Below are 22,823 nucleotides of genomic sequence, written 5' to 3' on the forward strand. Positions count from 1 at the left end.
TGACTTGCCCAAGGTCATACTACTAGTTTTTGTGTTAAGTGTCTGAATCCAAATTTGAACTCAGGTCCTCCTGACTCCAGGGCCAGTGCTCTATTCACTGTGCCACCTAGCCGTCCCTGGGGGTATTAATTATTAAAAATCTTTCACATTTTCTCTCTATACTTTATACTTGTCCATTTTAATTATATTATAGTATTCAATTATGGATTATTATTCTTTTAATCATTCACATATTAATTTACATTATACATTTCATGAATGCCTAATATAAGCTATAGTAGGAGTTTAACAAAGATTTACATACTTTCAATGTGCAAATGTACTGCATTGGGTGCTCAGATATACCAAGATAAATAAAAAATGGCCCCTACTCTCAGGAAATTTAATATCTACTAGACAGTCTAGATGGGATGATAGTGTGGTATAACAGGGGGAAAAACCACTCAAGTAAGGTTTTTCTTTTTGTTTGATCAGGGGCAAATCACATTATTACTTTGGGCCTCAGTTTTCTCATCTGTAAAATAGGGAGTTTTAACAAAATGTCCTCCAAGATTCCTTCTAGCTCTAAATCCTATGACTTAAATCCCACCTCATCTACATATTTACCATCACTTATTTACCAAATCACTTACAACTTGTTGAGGCTTTGCTTCCTCCTCGGTGAAGCAGGAATAAAAACATCTGTGCTGTCTACTGCACAGGGCAGACTCAAATGAGATAATGTGTCATATGTGGTTTATACAGTCTTATAAAAGCTAGCTGGGACTATGAACTTGTTAGGGCAAATATACACACATATATTTGCATGTGTACTTTTTTCATAGGAAAAGAAGTAACAAGATAAGGTGTGCAAATAAATGCCAAGTGAATGGAATAGAAAATAAATGATACAGGGCAGCCAGGTGTCTCAGTGAGTAAGGGCACCGGCTCCAGTGTTGGGATGACCTGGATCAAATCCGGGCTCAGATACTCAGCACCACACCCAGAAATAACTGGCCGTGTAACCGTGAGTAAGTTACTTAACCCCGATTGCTTAAAAAAAAAAAAAGAAAAATAATAAATGATACAGAGTTCAAAAAGAGGGAAATTGTGGTGTGAAGTGGTTTAAAAAGGCTTCCTGGAGGTAGCAGAAATTAGAGGTAATTCTTGAAAGATAATAATATGAAAACTTTGGGGGAACAGGGACATTTCAGACCAAAGGAACAGCTGGGACAAAAGAATAAAGAGAGGAATGAACAAATTAGGGTTAAGAAAATAAAATTTATTTATTTAGGTTTTTTAAAGTTTTTAACATTCACTATTATAAGATTTGGGGTTCCACATTTTTTTCTCCTCTCCCTCACATTCTCCCTTTCCAAGAAGGTGTACAATCTGATATAGGCTATACATATACAATCATATTAAACATATTTCCATATTAGTCATGTGAAAGAAGAATCAGAATAAAAGGAAAAAGCCACAAGAAAGAAAAAAAAAAACAAAGCAAAAGTGAAAATAGTATGCTTTGATCTGCATTCAGACCTCGTAGTTCTTTCTCTGGATGTGGATAGCATTTTCCATCATGAGTCTTACAAATTACGTTTTGAGCACAATGAAATAGAATAGGTTTTTGTTTTTGTTGTTGTTTTCTGAAACAATATTGTCTTAGGGAATAGTAGGAAATAAAATTGAAAAGGCTGGCTGGGCCCAGACTGCCAAAGACCTTGAACGAGCTTGATCTTTATGCCTATACTGAATAGGGAGACATTAAATGTTCATGAGCTTAGAAATGACATGATTTTAGGTGGTGCAGTAGAAAGAGCACTTAGAAGTATGAAATCGTTTGTCAGTAGTATCCAAATCTTCATGACCCCATTTGGGATTTTCTTGGCAGAGGTAATGAAGTGGTTTACCATTTTCTTCTCCAGCTGATTTTACAGATGAGGAAATTGAGGCAAACAGGGTGAAGTGACTTGGCCAAGGTCACACAGCTAGCAAGTATCTGAGGCTAGATTTGAACTCAGGAAGATGTCTTCCTGCCTTCATGCCTAATACTCCATCCACTGTGCCACCTAGCTGCCCTGAAAGCAAGAAGACCTGAGTTCAGATCCTACCTCAGATATTTACCAACTGTATGACCCTAAGAAAGTCATTTCAGTGTCCTATGCTTCAGTTTCCTCACCATTAAAAGGATGGGTTGAGTTTGATGGCTTCTAAATTCCATTACAGTTCTAAACCTATGATTCTACAAATCTGGAAGTGGTTAAGAGGATGGATTTAAGACAGAAAATAATGGAGGTAGAGAGATGAATTAGGGGGCTACTGAAGTCACCTAAACATGAAATTAATGAATTGATAAGAGTTATAACTGAAATAAGTGAATCAAGACTGTTCCACAATACTGCAATTAAGAGGGTTCTGACAACATTTAAACTCCTTCACTATTACAGAAACAACTGAATTTAATGTCAAATTTGCAAAATAATTAAGTAGGAAGATACCAGATGGGACACTCCAACACCATTGCTTCAGTTCAGGTGAGCTAACATCTACCTGCCTAAAAGGCTAATTTCCCTTGGTTTTTGTCTTCCCTAGAGGAGAGAGAGACTGAGAGAAACAGAGACAAAGAACAAACAAGAGAGAGAGACAGAGATAGGAGAGAGAGACTGAGACAAAAAGCTGTGTCCAGAATGGAAGGAGTCAATGAAGAGAAAACCATTGAAGCCTGAAGGAGAAGTTGGGAGGGAAAAACAGGAGCATAAATGAACAAACCACTTTTGAAAAAGAGGATCCCAACCCCTTTGAGACTACAGAGAAGGAAGACAGTTTAGGTAAAGAGAAATTGGTAATTGCAGGAGGAGAGAGTGCTTGCTGACAAACAGATCTCTTGTGGGATGGAATTCTATTCTTTTTTTCTAATAGGAATAGTCATTTTCCAAGAGTGAAAAAGGGGAGGAAGCCTGAGGAACAGTTGTTATAGAATTTCCTTAAAGAATCTAAAAACCACAAACAAAAGGATTTGGGGGCCACAATGAGGGCTCCAGTTGATGTTAGACCACATGAATTTGTAGTGGGCCCAGTAAGCAGAATTCCATGACTTTTTCTAGCCATGCTCAACTGTTTGGGAGTTAGGACAAAAGTAGATTGTAGGGCTGATCCAGAGTTAGGGATAGACTTAATGGTTACAAAGAAGGTCAAGGGTCTCTAAGATGTTGGGGGTGGTAGAAGCCCAAGTCCTTATAAACTCTACTGAGTAGTCTGTCTTGGATGAGGTCTTTCCCCGCTGAGAAATTTTGCTTCCAGTAATCATAGGACCATAGATTTAAAGAATTAAGAAACATTGTTGTCCAAAGTCAAGCCCATTCCTCTAGACCAGCAACCCCAGAGAAACAAACAACTGCAGCTTGAGAAGTGATTATAGCTACTTTATCCTCCATTAAATCATGGTCCTTTCTGAATGGGGGATGGGGGAAGAGAAGTAGAAGAAACTGAGAAGGAGATTTTTATACATATGAACACTCATTTGTGTGCCCCATATGTGGTATGTCCCCTCAGCTGCCCTTGTAGGAACTCACTTTGAATACCATTTTGTTTGTGGACCATCTTAGACTTTCTTGTGGGGCCATGTGCTGAAAAATACTCCTTTTCCCTTAGCACTTTCAGGAATGTCACACGGTAGAGTCTTTGTATACCATGTGATGGCAGCTCAGTTTGTTTCCTTGACTATAAGCAGGTTAGCAGTTACTGATTAATTCCAACCAAGGCAAAAGAATGGCTGCTTTCTTGGCCCTGATGCTGGCCTCAAAAAAATCTGCTGTGGGTTTCCACAGCGCTCCCCACACCCATCTCCAAGATGACATGGGGAGATTTTGTTATTCTGTAAGGTTATTTTAGAGGTATTTTAAAGGTTCTCCACCTATCTCTACTCTATTCTTCTCCTTCTTACCCAATGATGCCTACCATTCCTTTAACAAGGATAATAGCTAGCAACTTTTAAATGCTTTAAGGTTTGCAAAGCCCTTTGCCTGTGTTAACTCAATTGATCCTAACAACAACGCTGTGAGGCAGGTGGTGTTATTGTTTCCATTTCATTAAAAAAAAATGAAATTAAGACCAAAAAAGGTTAATTGACTTAACCTGGGTCACATAACTAGTAACTATCTGAGTAGGATTTGAACTCTAGTCTTCCTGATTCCAGGTTCAACACTATGCACTATGTGTCACTTAGCTCCCTGAAGGAAGGAGCAAAGCCCTTCACTCCACAATCCTCTGATAAGTCTTAAGATGCAGTTACCCCCTGGGAAAAATGACACATTAATTTAAGGGACAAATGGCTGATCTCCTTTCTTTTCTGAGAGCAAGTATTTTTAGGAGGGGAGGGGAGAGCATGAGGGCACTGGACCCCTGAAGGGATAATGGAAGAGGATACCAAAAGGAAGAACAAGGGGAGATGCAGAATTCCAGAGACAAACTTGACCTACCTCATAGTCCTGCCTCAGGCCATCTCTATTTAGTGACATGGGACTAATAGTCTAAGGATTTTTTTTCATCTACATTTCTATTTCCAAAAGAAATAGCTCTCCTCTCTGAATTTTTCCCTCTACTCTTAGCATGACTGGAGCAAACCCACGAAGGTAGTAAACCTGCCTCCTCCCTGGTGCTGTTTATTTCCAGTTGACAAATATTGTGCTAGTGTTCACTTCAATTAGGCGATGTATTTGACAATCTGACTACTCCATCTGATGCCTCAAGGGCAAATTTCATCTCTTTCAAAAAGGAATAGGCCAGTAACTGATCTATATGAATAAAATATACAGGGAAGGAACATTCAGGAACAGTTGGGAAAAGCACCTTCTGCAGCAAGGATAACTAAATGTTCACACTTTTAAAAAAAACAGAATTCACATCAATAAAGCATGTGGTTTAAAGTGGGGAGAGGCTGGGGATTCAGAGCAAAGGGTATATAGCTGCTGTATATCACTCACCTGGCTTTAAGGAGAGAGAGTCTGGACTCAAGAATCTGAAGGTAGGCATCAAAAAATTGCCATAGAGTTAAATTAAGTAGGAATTTGTAACTACCAACTCTAATACAGTACTTTATAGTCAGTACTCTCAGGATAAAAGGGAAAAAGTCAATGATAGGGGATGTCACAGAATTACAGAATCCTAGGACTGGGAAGATTCCCAAAAGATCTTGCCTCTAGGCAAGTGAATGTCTTAACCATCCCACTAGATTAATTGTCTATTCTCTTTTTTAATGTTTTCAAGGAGAAAGATGAAACAAACTCATTGGTTGATTCCAAGTGGTTGAAAAGAGTCTAAAGAGTCACAAGTTCTTCCTGGCATCTGCCCCCTCCTCTTCATTCTTGTTGTAGGTCCTTGAATTTCTTCACCTATTTTAATCACCTCCTAATTGGTCTTCCTCCTTCCAATCTATCTTCTCTCTGGTCTCTTTTCCATATCAGTAGTATCAAACTCAAAGAGAAACTTGTGCTACTGTATGTAAGGATCCCTGCTAGCTGCATACTGAGCTAGAAAACCACGTATTAATATTATCTATGTTCTATTGTATTTTTATTCATTTTGTTAAACATTTCCCAATTGTGTTTTATTCTGGGTCGGCCACATATTTTACACCTCTGCCCCTCACCACTGGAGGTAACACAACACTCTTATCATTTACTTCTCTATCTGCACATTGCCTATGGAATAAAGTTGACCCTCCTGACTTCTCTCATTCAAGGACTTCCACAATCTGACCAATCTGCCAAGTTTTACCTTATATTTACTACTCCTTTTCATGTAGTATTTAAATTCTAGACAAACTGGTCTAATTTCCATTTCCTATTTTTGTTCTGACTTTAAGTTTCTCATACATTTTCTCCAAGACTATGAAGTCTTCCCTTGACCTCTTTGTGTGAAAATTATTCCTTCCTCCTCAAATTTCTCATAGAATTTTGTGTAATTCTTTTTGACCCATATCATGTTTGATCTTAAATAATTTTTATTTCCGGACATTTTATACCCCACCCCACTCCCATCAGACTCTAAGTTCCTTGAGGACAGGGACTATGTAATATATTCTCTTTGTATCTGTAGCTCCCTGAGCACAGAAACTTGATGAAAATTATGGATCCATCAAAGTTAGATCCAAATAAAGGGAAAGGGAAAAATAATTTATTCCTTTCATAGACCAAATACTTGGTCTATTATTAAAAGACCAAGAGTGTTTAAATAATATGCTCAAGGACAAGGACATCAGGGAGGTGATACCATGATTTGCAAGTGAATTGTATTTAAGTGGGGGAGGGCTGTGCAAAGTAACCGGGCTCACTTTTTCCTCCAGATTCATCTGAGTCCAGGGGCGAGATATAGGATCAGTACAACTGGAGATGGCCCTCCTGCCCAATCATAATGCTGGATCTGAGAGTAGACATCATGACACTTGATTGTTACCTTGTCTAGTGCTATTATTACCTTGGCTTCCAAAGGGAAGCGTTCAAATTTCTCTCTACTGTTCAGATAGAACACAAAAAGAGCAAACTGGCCAGGAGATAAGGGTGCTGTGCAAGTATTCCCTATTTTTTTCAGAAAATTCAAGAATAAACAGTCTTACAATAAGATGACAGAACCTTTTCTGTGTGTATGTTGCCGGAACCAATAAAATATAAGCCTACTGAAGGCAGGAGCTATTTTGTTTTTATTGTTGCATCCCCCAGGGCCTGATTTGGTTCCTTAAACATAAGATGGTCTTATTAAATTTTTTAAAAATTGAATGAAAGTTGAAATGAATCGAGAGGTCATTTTTGGATACAAATTTATTTAACATTAAGTACTTACTGTGTGTTGGACACTAGAGGAGATACAAAAGTTTGATTAAGACATGGTTCCTGCCTTCACAAAGCTTATGTTTTAGTTGAGGATATCTCCTAAAACAGTGGTGTCAAACTCAAGTAGAAACAGGGCAACTAACCCATGCATAAGTATCCCTGTCGGTCAAGTAGGTATTAAAACAATATTATTTTTATTGTATTGTCATTTATTTTGTTAAGTATTTCCCAATTGTATTTTAATCTGGTTTCTTTCTCACTCAGAAGTGCTCTGGGTTACCTGTGGCCTGTAGGTGGTATGTTTGACACCTCTGCTCTAAAAGATACCAAGACAGATAGCCGCAGTTCATCATGGTTTCTGAGTAGAGAGAGGAGAAAAGATGGTGTGAGATATTGTGGAGATAGATAGAATTGAAAAGACTTGACAACTGATTGTCTACAGAGATGAAAGAGGGTTAAGATAACTGAGATTTCTAAGTTGAGTATTTATGATCATAGAATCATAGATCAAGGTGGTAGTTTCACTGGAATTAGGAAGTTAAAGAGAATGATAGGTTGTGGGAGCAGGAGGAGATGATGGATTCTGTTTGAGACAGGTTGAGTTTCAGGTGCCTTTGGTATATCCAATTAGAAAGAAAAAAAGCACTCTGTAAATATGAAACATTATTAAGCTTCTTGACTCAACCAACCTATCAATTAACAAACACTAATTAAGGGTCTACTATGCACCAGTCATTGTGCTAGATGAAATAGTCTCATCCCTCAAGGAGTTTACATTCTATTGAGGAATATAACATGTACATGTATAAGAATTTGTTAAAAATAAAAGTACTTAGTAAATAAGAGGTAATTTCAGGGTGGGAAAAGAACCTGGAAACTGAGGGATTAAAAAAGGTTTCATTTATGGGGTTGTATATAAGCTGAGTCCCATGATAAAGGTCAAGTCCTTCAGCTTCCCTAGGGCTGAGCTTTTTCATCTGTCAAATGGGGATAACGAGATGCCTGCATTATTTGAAAGAAAGTGCTTTATAAACCCTGAAGTCCTATAATGTATTATTATGATCATTTTGGGCTATTATCTCTTCTCTTTTTTTCCCCTCATCATCTTCTTTCTCATTCGACAAACACTTGTTAAGCATATATTGTTTGCTCAGCACTGGGAATACAAAGACAGAAACAGAAACCATCTCTACCATTAAAAAGCTTATATTCCAGTCTGGGGGAAGAGTACACAGATGAATAAATTCAAAATATGTGCAAAATAAAAATTACTTGGTGGGGGAGAAGTCTGAAGGGAGGAAGGTGCATGCAGGAGATGACATATCAGCCTTGAAGAAAGCTAGGAATTCTAAGAGGCAGAGGTTGAGGATAGAGTGCATTCCAGGCTGGGGGACCATCTGTAAAAAGGTGTGAGGACAAAGATAGATGGAAAATAAACTATGAGAAGAAGATTAATGTGTGAGTGTGGCATGAGCCTAAGAAGTAAGACAGGAGACATATTTTGAATGGCTTTAAATGCCAGAGAGGTTCATATTTTATCTTTTTTTAAATTTTATTATTTATTTTTATTTCTTATTTTATCTTTTATTTTGTACAGGGGAATGACGTGATAATAGCTGATACTGATATTGAGCTTTAATATTTTCAAAGTGGTTTACAAATATTTCAATTTATCCTCACAACAACCCCAGAAGGTATTGTTATTATTATACTCATTTTATAAATGAAGAAACTGAGTCAGAAGTCAACTGCCTTGCCCAGGGTCACACAGCTATTAAGTAGCTGTGGTCAGATTTGAATTCAGATATTCCTGATTCCAGGTCCAGTGTTCTCATCACTGAACCAGCTAACTTTCAGAATACCACTTTAGCAGCTATGTGGGGATAGATTAGAGACACTAGACACTAGGAAACTGCTTAAGGTCCAGATAGAAGGTGATGAGTGCCTAAACTAGGTTCATGGTCATGAGATAATGTCAAGGTAGAATTGACTAGATGACCATTGAAACACCTTCCAACTCTGAGATTCTGTTAGTGAGCTTTTCCATATTACTCTCTGTCCTGTTGTTAATTTATTCATTCAACAAATATTTCCTGGACAACTATGAAATATAATAAACTTACTCCCACTATGTTCCTAATTCTCTGTGAATTTTCTCCTTCCCTTCCTTTTCTCCATTGTACTTTTCATGCTTCCTTTTTTCCTATTCTTTTTTTAAATGCCTCCCTCCTCTTCTCTCTCATAATCAAAATAATACCTTAAGTCTCACCTGGAATTGGGAGATAGATTCAAATGAAAGGAAAAGCATAAATCCCCAGGGAATGAAACTTTAGCAGTCTCCTCCTTCCAGAAAGCACTAAGCCCTGGGGAGAGGAATGATGGAATGGAAAAGGATAAGACTTGAAGAATTGTTGCTCTAACTCAACAAATGATTCTCCCAGGGACCCCCTACAGGTCCTAGACTCTCTCTGCCACTAGGTCTCTCCATCTGTCTAGCTAGTCCAACCACTCTGGTTAGGAAATGGACTTTGTGCTAATCTCTGCCACATAGCTGCATATTTTCTTCATGCGCGGGAAGTCCCTTTGAAGAGAGAAGGAACTCAGGCACAGAAGAGACGCATGGCTAAGCAAAGGGGGCACCAAACTACTGGGAAGTGCCCTTAGCCTCCATGGGCAAAGTAATGCTTAAAGACATATTCTCCCCTCTGTGTTCCCATCACCACCATGAAATGAGATGTTTTTATTGACATTTTATCAAGCTAGGCAGGCCAGGCCTTTAAGCCCAATGTAATGTCAATAGGACAATTACTATGCAAATCTTATTAGAACTGAGTCCCACTTAAATTAATGGGATTTTTGCTCCATACCACCCATGTAGTCCAGACCATCTATCACAAATTCTTCTTGATGTCAATTTTCTTGATATTTAAAAACAGAAATCCAACCCTTTCCTTATACCCCCACCCTGGAGATGCTGCTCCTCCCCTATAACATTTTTGCTACCAAAATTCATCTGGCTGAGCAACCACGCACAGCCTTTGTGAGAGAGACAGAGCTCACTCCTCTGCTGGCGGGGAAAGCAGAAACACATAACTTGATCTCAATCAATCGGTGTAAAAACCCCAACAAAAATACATCTGGACTGACAACCTGGTTGCCAGCTTTCCACTGGACAGGAGGAGCAATAGCTCAGCTCTAGCCCCTCCAAGTAAATGCTTTATTACAGAATTGCTCACAGACCCTTAAGAGAGACACCGGCAAGCAGCTCTGCTTGTAATACACAACATAAACTAGATTTTAAACTAGCTCATTTTGCACTGTGCTTTGTTAACTGGAAAGCATTTTGTTGGGGTTTAAGGGGAAAAAAAATTGGCACACGTCGATCTTTTCAACTTTCTCTTCTTGTCTACTCCCAAAGACAATAATTTCCCATTCCTTAGGGCCAAGTAAACAGTAGCCAATGATATTGCATATTATAATTAGAATGGGGGAACACAGCTCCAAACCTAATACAGTCCTTTAAGGTTGAGCTTGATATGGAGAAAACTTCCTAGCAATTGGTGACTTCCCAGGGTGGATGGGGAGACTTAGGATGTTGATGGGTTCTTCCTTACTGGAGGTCTTCTGGCAGGGCCTGGATGACCACTCATTGGGTATATTGTAAAAGAGATTCCTGTTTAATGACAGATTGGATTAGTGGGCATTTGAAGTTCTTTAAATCTCTGGGATTCTTAAATGCAGAAAAGTCTTCTCTACTTTCCTGTTTTCTCCTCTAGTCTCCTCTCTTCTCCAGTTCTCTCCTCTCTTTTTACTTTTTGTCTTTCTTTTTAATTTTTGCCTTTGTATCCTATTTCCCAGCACACTGACCATCATGAAATAAATATTTAATAAATGTGTTGTTTAATTCTGTAAAAGTCTCCCTCATCCACCTCTAGCCATGGCGCAGGAAGAAAACATTGGGTTGGGCCATAAAAGAAAAGTAACTGCTAAGGTTTTAGTTACTCTCATAGACTCACAGAATATCCAACCTGAAAGGGATGACAGGAACAAGTTAACACAATACATACTAAACAAGATAGGTCTTTACAACATATGGTAGTGTTCATCCCCAAAGATCTCCAGTCAGCTGCAACCTAATAGTATTTTAACATGACCCATTCTATTTCTGGACATCTCTAATTACTAGAAAGGTGGTTGTTTGTTTTTTTTTTTTCTCCCTTATATTCATCAGAAGTTTGTCTCTAATACTAGCTCCCATTTTTGTGTGGTTCTTTAAGGTTTATGAAAATGCTGTCCCCACAACTTTTCAAAGCAGATAGTTGAACATAAGCCACATTCAATGGATGAAGAAATGAGGCATTAGTGACATTAAGGCATTATGTGGCACATCCAGGGTCAGACAGATAGTGTCAGAACCCATGAATGGAACTCAGGCTTCTGGATTTAGAGGCAGAGGACCCAGGAACTAACTTCCATCTCTGCTACTCCCTACTGACTTCTCAGCAGAAGGGTCTGCTTCTATAAAATGGGGATCTTAAAGCTAAATGACTTTCACAATCCTGTAGAGTCCAAGAGCTTAGAATCTTGCATCCAATGCTCTTTCCATGACACCAATAGTTGAAATCATTTAAAATCTATTGGTTATTTAGAACACAGCTGAAAATCAGTGTGTGGTTCACTGTTTGATTGGATTCATCCCATTCTTCAAAATTCATTCAAATCCAGCCTCAGTCAATTCTAAGGCAAATAGATGGTGCAGTGGATAGAGCGTAGGGCCTGGACTTAGGAAGGCTTGAGTTCAAATCCAGCCTCAGACACTTACTAACTGTGTGACCCTGGGCAAGCACTTTACCCTGCTTGCCTCAGTTTACTGTAAAAATGAGCTGGAGAATGAAATAGCAAACCCCTCCAATATCCTTGCCAAGAAAACCACAAATGGGGTCAACAAAGCGTTAGACATAACTGAAAAATGACTGAACAAGAAGTATTCTTGCCTTAGAGTCTGGCAGGTTCCTTAGAGATGTCCTATATGGAATCTCTTCCTTAAAGAGTATCAGTGATAGAAGAAAGTTAAAAAAAAAAAAGTAACAAGAAGGAAAGATGTTCTGAGCCAAGGTTTTAGCAGAATTACAGGGAATCAATCAACAAACATTTACTGAATACTGGCTATGTGTCAGGATCTGTGCTAGACATTGGGGATATAAAAAAGATGAAACAATTCCTGCCCTCAAAGAGTCTCTATTCTCCTGGACCCTCACCTGGCTCTGTCATTTGGCACATGCCTGGATAAATGGTACCTTGGATAGTCCCTATCTCACTAAGGAACTATTTCCTCAGTGAAGTAAAGGGTGGGTCTCAGTGATTTCTAAGCTCCTTCCAGGTCTAGAATTTTATTATTCTGCTTCCAGGGAAGTGGCCAAAAACAAGACAGTACACACCTGAACATCTCTCTTTGATTTCAGCACTGTCACCATGATCTGCTTTTAAGATAATTTAATCAAATTCTCCTTAACCAAGAGAAGTGACTCAGAGGGCAGCATAATTTTTTTTTAACTTTAGTGATTTCTTTCTGAGTTATATGATTTCATAATGACATTAAATATTAGAAACCCTAACAGCTGGTGTGTTTATCCTGACTTGAGTGTATTAACCTCTTTAGCCTTTTTTTTTTCCAGAAGAAGGATTCAGCATTATAGATTTGAGTGTCAGCTGCAGGGCCTGGCGGCCCCATGGATTGGCACCATGACAGAATCTAAAGTCCAGGCAGCAAGTAAACATGGATGACATTGTAGAGAGAGACTTAGTGAAAGTGTTTGTGTGTGTGTGTGTGTCTATGTGTGTGTGTGTGGGAGAGAGAGAGAGAGAGAGAGAGGAGAGAGAGAGAGAGAGGGAGAGGGAGAGGGAGAGGGAGGGAGAGGGGGGGGGGGGGGGGGGGGGGGGGGGAGGGGGGGGGGGGGGGGGGGGGGGGGGGAGAGAGAGAGAGAGAGAGAGAGAGAGAGAGAGAGAGGAAGAAGGGAAGGAGGGAGGGAGAGAAGGAAAAGGGGGTGGACACGACAGAATGACTTAAGGCACCTGCAGCTGCTTGCACCCAAATCAAAGCAAACACTGTGATCACCAGAGTGGAAAAACACTGAATTTAGTGGGAGTTAAATAACTACTGGTACTGAGGGTGTGGGGGTTACAGGGAAGGGTGGTATTGGAGAATGGAATGAGGGAGGGGGAAGAGAAGGGAGAAAGTGGTGGTGTGCACATTTGAATATTGCCTCTAAAATAACAACCCAGAAGGCTTTGAAATACCTTGGTGGAAATCCCTGTATAATGTGAACCATTAGATTGCTCTCCTCCTGGGACAGAAATGAGTTTCCTGCCAAGTTTGGGATGGCTGGTGTCAGTTGGCATTGGGCAGGTGTGGCAGCCAGGTTAATGAAGGGCCTCCTTTTCTGAGACCAGGGAACGGTAAGCCTCATGAGAAAGAAGGCTTTCCTAAACAATGTATGTGTACCACCCAACCCACCCCTCTTCTTTCTAGCCCAGATCTGAAAAGGATGATGTGTTCTCTTTCCCAGGTAGGTTCAAAAACAGTAATAGTGGTATAAAGCACTTTCATATACATTATTCTTTTTGATTCTCAAGACAATCCTTTGTGATTAGCAGTACAAGTACCACTATCCTTCTACAGATGTGGAAACTAAGTACAGGCTTGGATTGAGTCTGTTAATAAATAAGGTGGGATTCTAAGCTTGGTTCATGCTACCTCCTGTGAAAGGAAAGTGACTTACCTGAGATTGAGTTGCTAGTAAACAGCCAAGTCAAGACTCAAACCCTTGACTTCTGACTCCAAGTTAGAAGTACATTCTAATACTCAATGCATCCTCAGTCAAGAGACTTCATGGTTTCATGGCTTATGGGAGGGAGGAAGTGGGGTTTGTTACATTCTATTGATGTTCTTTGTCCCTTACAGAGCCTAGGGGAGCCAATAAAAAATAGTAATAGCAATAATAACACTAGCTAATATTTACATAGCACTTTAAGATTTGCATATCTCATTTCACATAACAAGAGCCCAATGAAGTAGATAATATTATTATTTACATTTTATAGATTAGGAAACTGATATTTAGAGAAGTTAAGTGACTCATCTAGGGTCACACAGCTAGTAATTGTTTGAAACAGTATTTGAACTTATATATCTTCCTGAATATAATTCTAGCACCTCTCAACTAAAACCTCTTCTAGAGAAGTCTCATTGGGAGTAATGAGAGGTTTACCTTGAACCCTTTTATCTATGGGAACTAGCCCAGGGCAGGGGCAAGACCTTCCTCAAAGACTGGACACTGGTTAGGGAAAAAGACCGTGTGTTCCCTCCCAGAGCACCTAAGGCAGGTTTCTATCCATGGTGTTGCTGTCTGTTGCTGCAGCCATCTTGGCCTCTGAGAGCCCTGGGGAACATGCGGTTCAGTCACACTAGTAGCCATGAATGTCTTTCCTTCCATTTAGTCTTCTTACATTGCCACTTAATGCTACATACTTAGCAGTAGAATCAGAACAAAAGAAAAGAAAGATTAACTCGTAAGTTTACTCATTCACCACCTGTCAGGAAGATAACATGTGGGTGGTAGAGAGGTGTGTATGGTGGAGGAGGGTGAATGTATTTGGAGATGTGAGGAGGGTGTTTTTTGGAGGAGGTGGAAAATGTGTGTGTGAAAGGGGAAGTGGGGGATATATGGGGGAATGGCATTGGGGGAATAAGGGGTTTGGGGAGAGGTATGAGGGGTAGGAGAGGAGCACATCTGGAGAAGGGGGTGTTGGGGGAGGTAGTGTGTGTGTGTGTGTGTGTGTGTGTGTGTGTGTGTGTGTACAATGACCCCTTTTATGGACAATACTCCTTTATTGTCATTCCTGGAGGTCTAGATACTCTCATAGGCTTATTTTCTCACCAACTAGCAACCTTCCTCTTTGGATCTAGGCATGATTTAGATCTAGTCACCTAGACTTTGTCTGGTCTTAAAGAACAAGAATGATTTAAAACATTAAACATTGTTGTGTCAAAGAAATACATCATTATTAAGCACTGCCAACATCCCTGGTCCAAGTGAACCCTGTCATCTTCTCAACCTGGGGCTATAGACTGGGGTTCAATGAGTCCCCACTCCACTTTCTGGTCCCTCCTTACTTGGTGGAGAGAAAACCCAGTATAATGGCTTATTGTAAAGCTCCTCTATCCTTTCACAACAGGATAGTGAGTGAATTATCTTAGTCACACCTGGCAAAGGGTCAGTATAGGAACCCAAGGATGATGAGGGAAGTCTTGTCTTGCCTCCTGAAAGGGGTAGAGAACCTTCAGCCTCATTTGTGAAGCTTGAATTCAGTCAAAGGGCTGCACTTGAGGACCTAAAGGGCCACATGTGACCTCAAGGCTGCAGATTCCCCACCCCTGTTAAGCAAACACCTCAGTCCCAGTCCTATGGGTTCTTACAGTTCTACCTCTCCCTGGCACATATCCAGGTTATAGTGTGTTGTAAGGTTGTAGCATTATAACACAGTGTTTTACTGTGTGTCATGGAAAGCAACATAGCTGGGGCCTTCTCGCACAGAGACAGGAGTGTCTCAGAAGGCTGCCAGAGTTTTAGAGGGTGAGGAGAATAGAAGTCTGGAGAGAGTGGGAATAACCAACAGGGGTCTCATAGCTCTGTGGTAGACCATAAACCTCCACTTCCTCAGATTCTATGCTTTCCTTCTTGAGAACCCTTTTACTGTTCTGCCCAGCTTCCACCATCGTATTGGGTGGCCCCTCCTCTCCAGAGATCCTGTGGTTGAGAGGTTCTGCTCCTGTTTGTCCACAGCTGATACTAATGACTATGCACATGTCCAATTTACCTCATTCCTTATTCCCTCCTCAGGTGCCAAGGCTCAGTTAGCACATGCTGGCAGGCTAGCTCTCTCCTTCCCTTCCTCTCTCCCTCCCTGCCTGCCTCTCTCTCTGTCTCTGTCTGTCTGTCTGTCTTCCTGTCTGTCTCTCTCTCTCCCCCTCTCTCCCTCTCTCTCTCTTCCTCTTCTCTCTCCCTCTCTTCTTCTCCATCTGACTATGTAACTCTCTGACAGTCTCTCCCTTTCATAACCCCAATCCAAAGGGGTGACTGATCCACAGTAGCCTGGGCCAATCAAATGTTGATACCTCAGTCAATCGTTATCAAAGAGTTGTAAATAACAACTTCTCAGGGACTAGAAGGTACTTACCCAGTCTCAGCTAAAAGAGGATGGCATTTTTTTTAATCCTGAGACAGAGATTGGAGCTAGAAAATTTGGCTAGCTCTCTTTACATCAGTTCTTTCCTGAATGATTTTTTTTGGGGGGATTGGGGGACAGTAAGGTATATAGTGCATTACATGCTTTGTTTCTGGAATCTGAGGACCTGTGTTCAAACCTATTTTTGCTACTGTGTGACCTTAGTCAAATTATCAAGCCACTTAATGCTTCTCACCTGTAAAGTTGAGCTGGACCAGATACTGTCTAAACAGTTTCCTCCAGCTTGAAATCCTCTGATCTTATTATCTCCCAGAAAAACTGTCAAAGGCTTCCTGCAAGATTACATCTCTGTGATGAACTACCCTCCTACACAGTAAGTTTCCTATTATACCCAAGGAAAGGCTACTGGATTTTTTTTGTCTTTTTTTTTTCACTTAATCCAAGCTTGTACTCATATGTGTGCATGGAATGCATTTGCATGATGAATTCAAAAGTTCCCCGAGTTCAAGTAGTTCAAGACAACTTAATTTGTACAATCTACTGTTCTTGTTTTCAAACCCAAGGTGAAGGACTTAACACACATGAAATGCATAACAGGTTTATAAACTTCAAAAGAAAAGGGAAGGTATGGGCAGAGGGATATGTGGGTAGAGGAATTAACTGTTAGAAAACTGAAGTGATTGCCAAGTCAACCCCTACCAAAGAATTCAAAATCATTCAGACCCACAGGGGAAAACAGATTGAGAGAGTCTTTTATAATTATCATTCTCCTGTCACTTCTCAGATTCCCCTTTCTTTGTTTCTTTCCATTAGCAGAGCAAACTGAGAGCTGATCATAAGTATGAAATCAATGATAAAGTTTACTCATTCATTCATTCACTTCATTCTTTCTAGAAATGTGTCAGATGTGTCAGATGTGTGACCTTCCCATTCTGGGCCTCAATTCTTCATCTTCAAGATGAAGAGTTTAAACTAGCTGGTTTCTTAAAACATAGCTCTGCCATTTGTTTACTAGATTAATGATTGTGTGTTAACTTCCCTGATCTTTAGTTTCCAAATTTGTAAAAAGGGCATTACAAGCAGTGATGAAACCTAGAAAGACTTATATGAACTGAGGAAAAAGGAACTAAGAGAACACTTACAGTATACTAGCATTTAAAAGTGAACAGCTTTGAAAGATTTTAAAACTCTAATCAATACAGTAACCAGCCAATGGTGAAGCATGCTACCCGCTCTATGTAGAATGAGACATACAGTTTTGGACCTCATTAATGTGGGGATTTGTTTTGCTTGATTATGTATATTTGTTACAAGGATTTTTTTTTTTATTTAGTGGGGAAGGGAGGCAGAGGTGAGAGGCAGAGAAAATAAATGCTTGTTAATTGAGTAAATAAATAAATAAGGGCAAAGGACATTATAATATTTCTACTACCTAACAGATGTTGTTGTGATGATCATTTGAGAAAATATACATAAAGCACTTTGTAACATTAAAATTTATATGAATACAGGTCATAATTTTAACCTACTGCTTTGGGATTGTAGAAAACACCCAGCGTCCTAGAGATAAAAAGAACATTAGGACTAGAGCAAAAGTATAGCTTTCAGATGATGCCTACTTGTCCTCTCTTTTCCTTTACTAAGGATAATTAGGATTAGTACAGTATTAACTTTTCTCAAGTTTCTTTGATATGACGTCATTAAGATAGCATAAACTAATCAATTGATCAAGTCCTAAGTGCTTATGAGGTGACAGATACTAGGAATATAAAGAAAGACAAAAAGTGGTTTCTGTCTTCAAAGAGTTTACATGTAAACTAGGTACATAGAGTTGATAGAAGGTAATCTTAGAAAGGCACTAGCTTTTGGGGTTACTGGGTTTTCATCGCTTCATTCTTAAAGAGGACTAATGACATCATAATGGTGACATCTAGATCTGCCAGTGAGTTGAATTTAAGTCAGGCAGTTATGCCAAGTTGCCAGCCTCATTCTCTCCTCTAGAGTCATTGAAGTCTACCAGCAAGTCTTAAGTCAAGATAACTGGCAACAGATCAGTGGTGACTGGGTAAGACCTCCCAGAGAAGATGGTGCTTGAGGCAAGTCTTAAAGAAATACAGGGACTTCCAAAAGCAGAACTGGATAGGCAAAGTCCTCCAAAGTCTGACAGCCAGTACAAAGGCATGGGAATGGAAAATGGAGAAATAAAGTGTTATAAGCGAGGAAGGGAAGGTAGGCCAGTGAATCTAGATTGCAAACTATTTGGAAGGCAATTGTAAATTCATGCACAAGCAGCTTTCCAGAGGACTACTGCTGTGAACAGCTTTCAAGGTTCTGATTTCATAGTATAGCACACTCTATTTATTCAATAACAAATCAGAGCAAAACATTCACAGAAAATCAAGGTACAGCGTTCACAATGTTACAACTTATCACTGAAAATCAAAATATAGCATTCACCATGTCACAACTCAACAACTTATCACTAAAATGGCCACATAGTTTTCAACAAAGTACATTCATTTAATCGATCACAGAGTCCTTAATTCAGTCACAAAGTATAATAGTCAAAGTCCTCCACCCTTAGGTCAGTCAGTACACAGTATCCAAGTAAAGTCTTCTTTCAGCTTGACTGGATGCTGGTTCTAAGCTTCCATGGTTCCTCTTCCATGGTGCCAGCTTCTATTTGAATCCATTCAATTTTCACCTGGGTTCAAAGGCAGGCAGCTCCCAGTTCCTTGTCCAGCTCCTTGTCCAATTCTTTGTCCAGTTCCCATTCCATATTGAAGTTCACAGTGTCCAGTTCACCTCAAGTCCTTCACAGTTACTGTTTCTGGGAAGACAAAGCTTGACAGAGCCACAATAGTATTCATACACATTGCTGGCACCATCATGAATTCACTATCTACCTGTGAAATCAACTCAGACCCACCAGCAAGGTCCAAGAGGTCAGCACAAATCATCAGTAAAGCCCCAGAACCTCCAAAAACCCTCCGCCAGGACTTCTGTAAACATACAACCAGAAAATCCTCTTTCAGGGCTTCTATACAAAGTATCAAAAACAAACATCAACACAGACAGAGCAGACAAACATAGGGCCTGGGATACCACAAGTTTTCTCCTTCTTGACGCTGCTACCACAAGAGTCATCTTCTCAGTTCCTGCTGCCTCTAGCCTGGAAATTCTCCTTATATGTGGTCATTATCTCCTCCCCTTACTGTTTCGGGAGTTCATGAGTTCTAGGAGTCACAAGTTTTGGGCTTCATACATTCTGTTTCTTAACAGACAATACAAGGCTCAAAAGAAACTTGAACTGAAACAAGGTGTTAATTCAATAGCTGAAACAAGGTGTGAACTACTTCTGTGCTTGCCATTATGGCAATAAAGGATAAAGCCAGAAAGATGATAAGGGGTCATGTTGTTAAGAGCTTTAAACACCAAACAGAGCACTTTATATTTGATATTGATACTGGAGGTAAATGAACCACTGGAATTTATCAGACCAGGGAATGTCAAGGTGTGGTAGGTTGGGCAGACTCAAGCCAGTTCCCTAGTAGTTTAGGTCTGAAATTGGAACAAAATTCAACACTCTGTGATCCATCTGTATGGGGTTATCTCAAAGTGACCTGTAGTAGGGGCATGAATAGACATGTCTATTGTGTCCTTCCACCACCCTTCTCCAAGAACTTCAAACTGCTCTCCTCAGAGAGAGGGTATACCAGACTACAATAATTTCTATTTGTTCACTTAATATTATTGGTCTAGGGGATGTAATTTTCAGGTTCAAGCTAAACTCTTAATTTCTATTTTGTAATGGGAAAAGGGGGACCCCAAGCTTTATGTCCCAGGCTTGCTTCTCTTCCTACCAAATACCTGTTCCATAGAGAACACACATAGAAAAAGACCAATGAACTCATTATCCAAGTTGGTAGCAAAACAGAAGTCAGTGAGTAAATGAGTGAGTGAGCGTGTGTGTGTGTGTGTGTGTGTGTGTGTCTGTTTGTACCAGACAATGAAGATTAGAGCCCTCCTATTAGAAGTAAGATAACTCAGCTCAACCAAGAGTACCAGATCTCACCCAAAGAGAAATTCCTGGAAGCCTCTAATGTGTAAGCTGGAAATTGAGACATGATTGAAGTTCTACAGGTCTGCTTCTTCCCAGAATCTTTTTATTTTTTTCTTCATCAGTTTGGACAAGTTGGCATCATTCACCTTCTGTCTGGAAGCTGGAATTCAGAAGAGCTAGAAGCCACTAACTAGAGCAGAGAGACTGTGGAATCTCAATAAGCTGCCTCTCCCTTGTCCAGTCAACTCCACCCCTAATGCTGGCCACATAAATTGATTTCCCCCAAATGAAGAGAAAGCCCCATACAATTGACCCTTTGAGCCAGCTTTACTCACTTAATAGATAACAAAAAGAGATTTACTTAGCCAGAGCAGGGGAAAGGACACTGGGAGAAAGGAAAGGAAAAAAGTATTGATTTAGTTGAGCAAAGTTGTTCCCAGTGTAATTCATGTTGCTGGTCTGGTCAAAGTAAGATGGAAGAGTTCCAGTTCTTGTATGGAAAATTTTACAGGGGGAAAGGGGAAGGTTGTACTCTAGGACAATGTACCCACTGGGTTGTAGATAAAAAAAGTCAGAGAAGTGAAACAAGCAGGCTTTACTTTCTGTGCTGTTATCTTGTGAATTCAGGTTTAATTACTATAGATTTGGTACATTTTGGAGTTTTTTTTAACAGTAGAAGTATTTGAAAAAAAAAAAACTACCTTATTGTTAGTGACCCAGATCACATGACATGGCCATTGCATTTGTAAAAAATATATTTTATTGATGGCTTTTGTTTTTATGTGTAGTTATTTCAACATTTCACCACTTTCTTATATTAAATTTAAAACAATAAGCAAAAAATTATATACAGAGGTGCCATCTGACAAGGCATTCAAGGTCTGTCCTAGTACCTGACAAAAGAGGAAACATTCTGCTCTAGCAGGCCACCATCTCCCTACTCAAAACAAAGACATCAACAAACAAAACAAAACAAAAAAACAAAACACCAAAAACCAAAAAAGAATGACTCTCTAATGGTTAAATTTTCAAATATAGCACACATTAACTAGCAACATACAAGGAGGCAGTGTGCTTTCTCATTGGGTGAGTCATCACTTTTTTCACTTGATTGTAAAGATGGTATGTAATTTTTAAGAGCAAAAATTCCAAGGAGGTAAAGGATCTTCCCAGTGTCACGTGATGTGCCTTTGATCCAATGGGGGAGGGGTAGAGGTGTTAGGTGTGAACTAGTGGGGCAGGGGAAGAGGTGAGAAGCCCCGGGACCAGGAGTATAAAAAAGCACACGAAATCTCAAGCTACCACTGGACTACCAAAGCCTGAGTGGCTCACCTGCCTGCTGGGAATACCCGACTGTCTCTGAGACGGCTGAGAGCTTGCACCCTAGTCAAGTGCCTGCTGAAGGTAATGAAGTATTTGCTGATGGAACCTCCCCGCCTTCCACTGCGCAGAGAAGATGAATATCCTGAGAATTGGACCTACTTCATGAGAAGAGAGTCGCAAGAAATCGTACCTGGATTATTTCTTGGTCCATATTCTTCTGCTAAGAAAAATCAGCTCCCGGAACTGCAAAAACTTGGCATAACCCATGTCATATGCATAAGGCAAAGACTTGAGGCCAGATTTATCAAGCCTAACTTCCCGAAATTCTTGAAGTATTTAGTCTTGGAGATAGAAGACCATCCAAGTGAAAACATAGTTCGCTTTTTCGCCACGAGTAAAGATTTTATTGATGGAAGTTTGCAAGCAGGAGGAAAAGTACTTGTCCATGGAAATGCAGGGATTTCCAGGAGCGCTTCCCTGGTTATTGCATATGTTATGGAAACATTTAGAATGAAGTTCGATGATGCATCTGTCCTCGTGAAGGGAAAAAGGTTTTGTGTTTATCCAAATGCTGGATTTGTCTACCAACTTTGGGAATACGAAGCCATTTATCTTGCAAAACTCACTCTGCAGCCATCACCACCGAAAAAGAAAAGAGCACTATCTTTTCAAGCTGATACAAGTGGCAGCTTGAAGCGCAGGCGTGAAGAGGAAGAAGAGGAAGAAGAGGAAGAGGAACCTGGGACCCAATACATGGAAACTGTGTAGACTGGAGGATGGTCCTTCAGAGAAGCATAATAGATATTGGAATTCCTATATGTCAAGGATAAAGATACATTAGCAATAGAAAATGGTAAAAAACAAACAAAAAATATCTTGGATAGGATTCTTTTCCGTTCCAGTTTGCTTCCAAATGTTTTTTATTCTTTTTTTTTCTTTTGCTTTTTGGAGGGCAATTGGGGTTAAGTGACTTGCCCGGGGTCACATGGCTAGTTTTTGTGTTAAGTGCCTGAGGCCGGATCCGGACCCAGGTCCTCCTGACTCCAGGGCCAGTGCTCTATTCACTGCACCACCCCATGTTTTTATTTTCTGCAGCTTTCTGAAGATTTTAAGAATATAATGAACTTGGATAGCACTGATTGTTTCATTGTTTTTTTTTTTAACATTTTATAATTTTAGCCAAGTTTCTTTTGGGCTTTCCAATACGTTTTATTACAATAATGCACTTTGCTTACTTGAAATTGCTTTCTTTGAATTATTTCAAACTTTTTATGGAAATAAAATGCAAAAACTACTCTCTCCTTTTTTGGTTTTGTTTTGTTTCTTCTTTCTCATTGTTCACTCCATTGGTTATAATCCTTCTTTACAACGTGACTAATATT

The 22,823-nt window shown here is 39.8% G+C and overlaps 1 pseudogene; it reads left to right on the plus strand.

The window, feature by feature from the left end:
- Positions 1 to 21,435: 21,435 nt before the first annotated feature.
- LOC138144671 (serine/threonine/tyrosine-interacting protein pseudogene) lies at positions 21,436 to 22,209 on the plus strand (annotated as a pseudogene).
- Positions 22,210 to 22,823: the final 614 nt, after the last annotated feature.

The sequence above is a fragment of the Petaurus breviceps genome, unplaced genomic scaffold (genome assembly GCF_028583685.1).
Source record: "Petaurus breviceps papuanus isolate PSGF00001 unplaced genomic scaffold, PetGlider_PUasm1.0 90702, whole genome shotgun sequence".
NCBI lineage: Eukaryota > Metazoa > Chordata > Mammalia > Diprotodontia > Petauridae > Petaurus > Petaurus breviceps.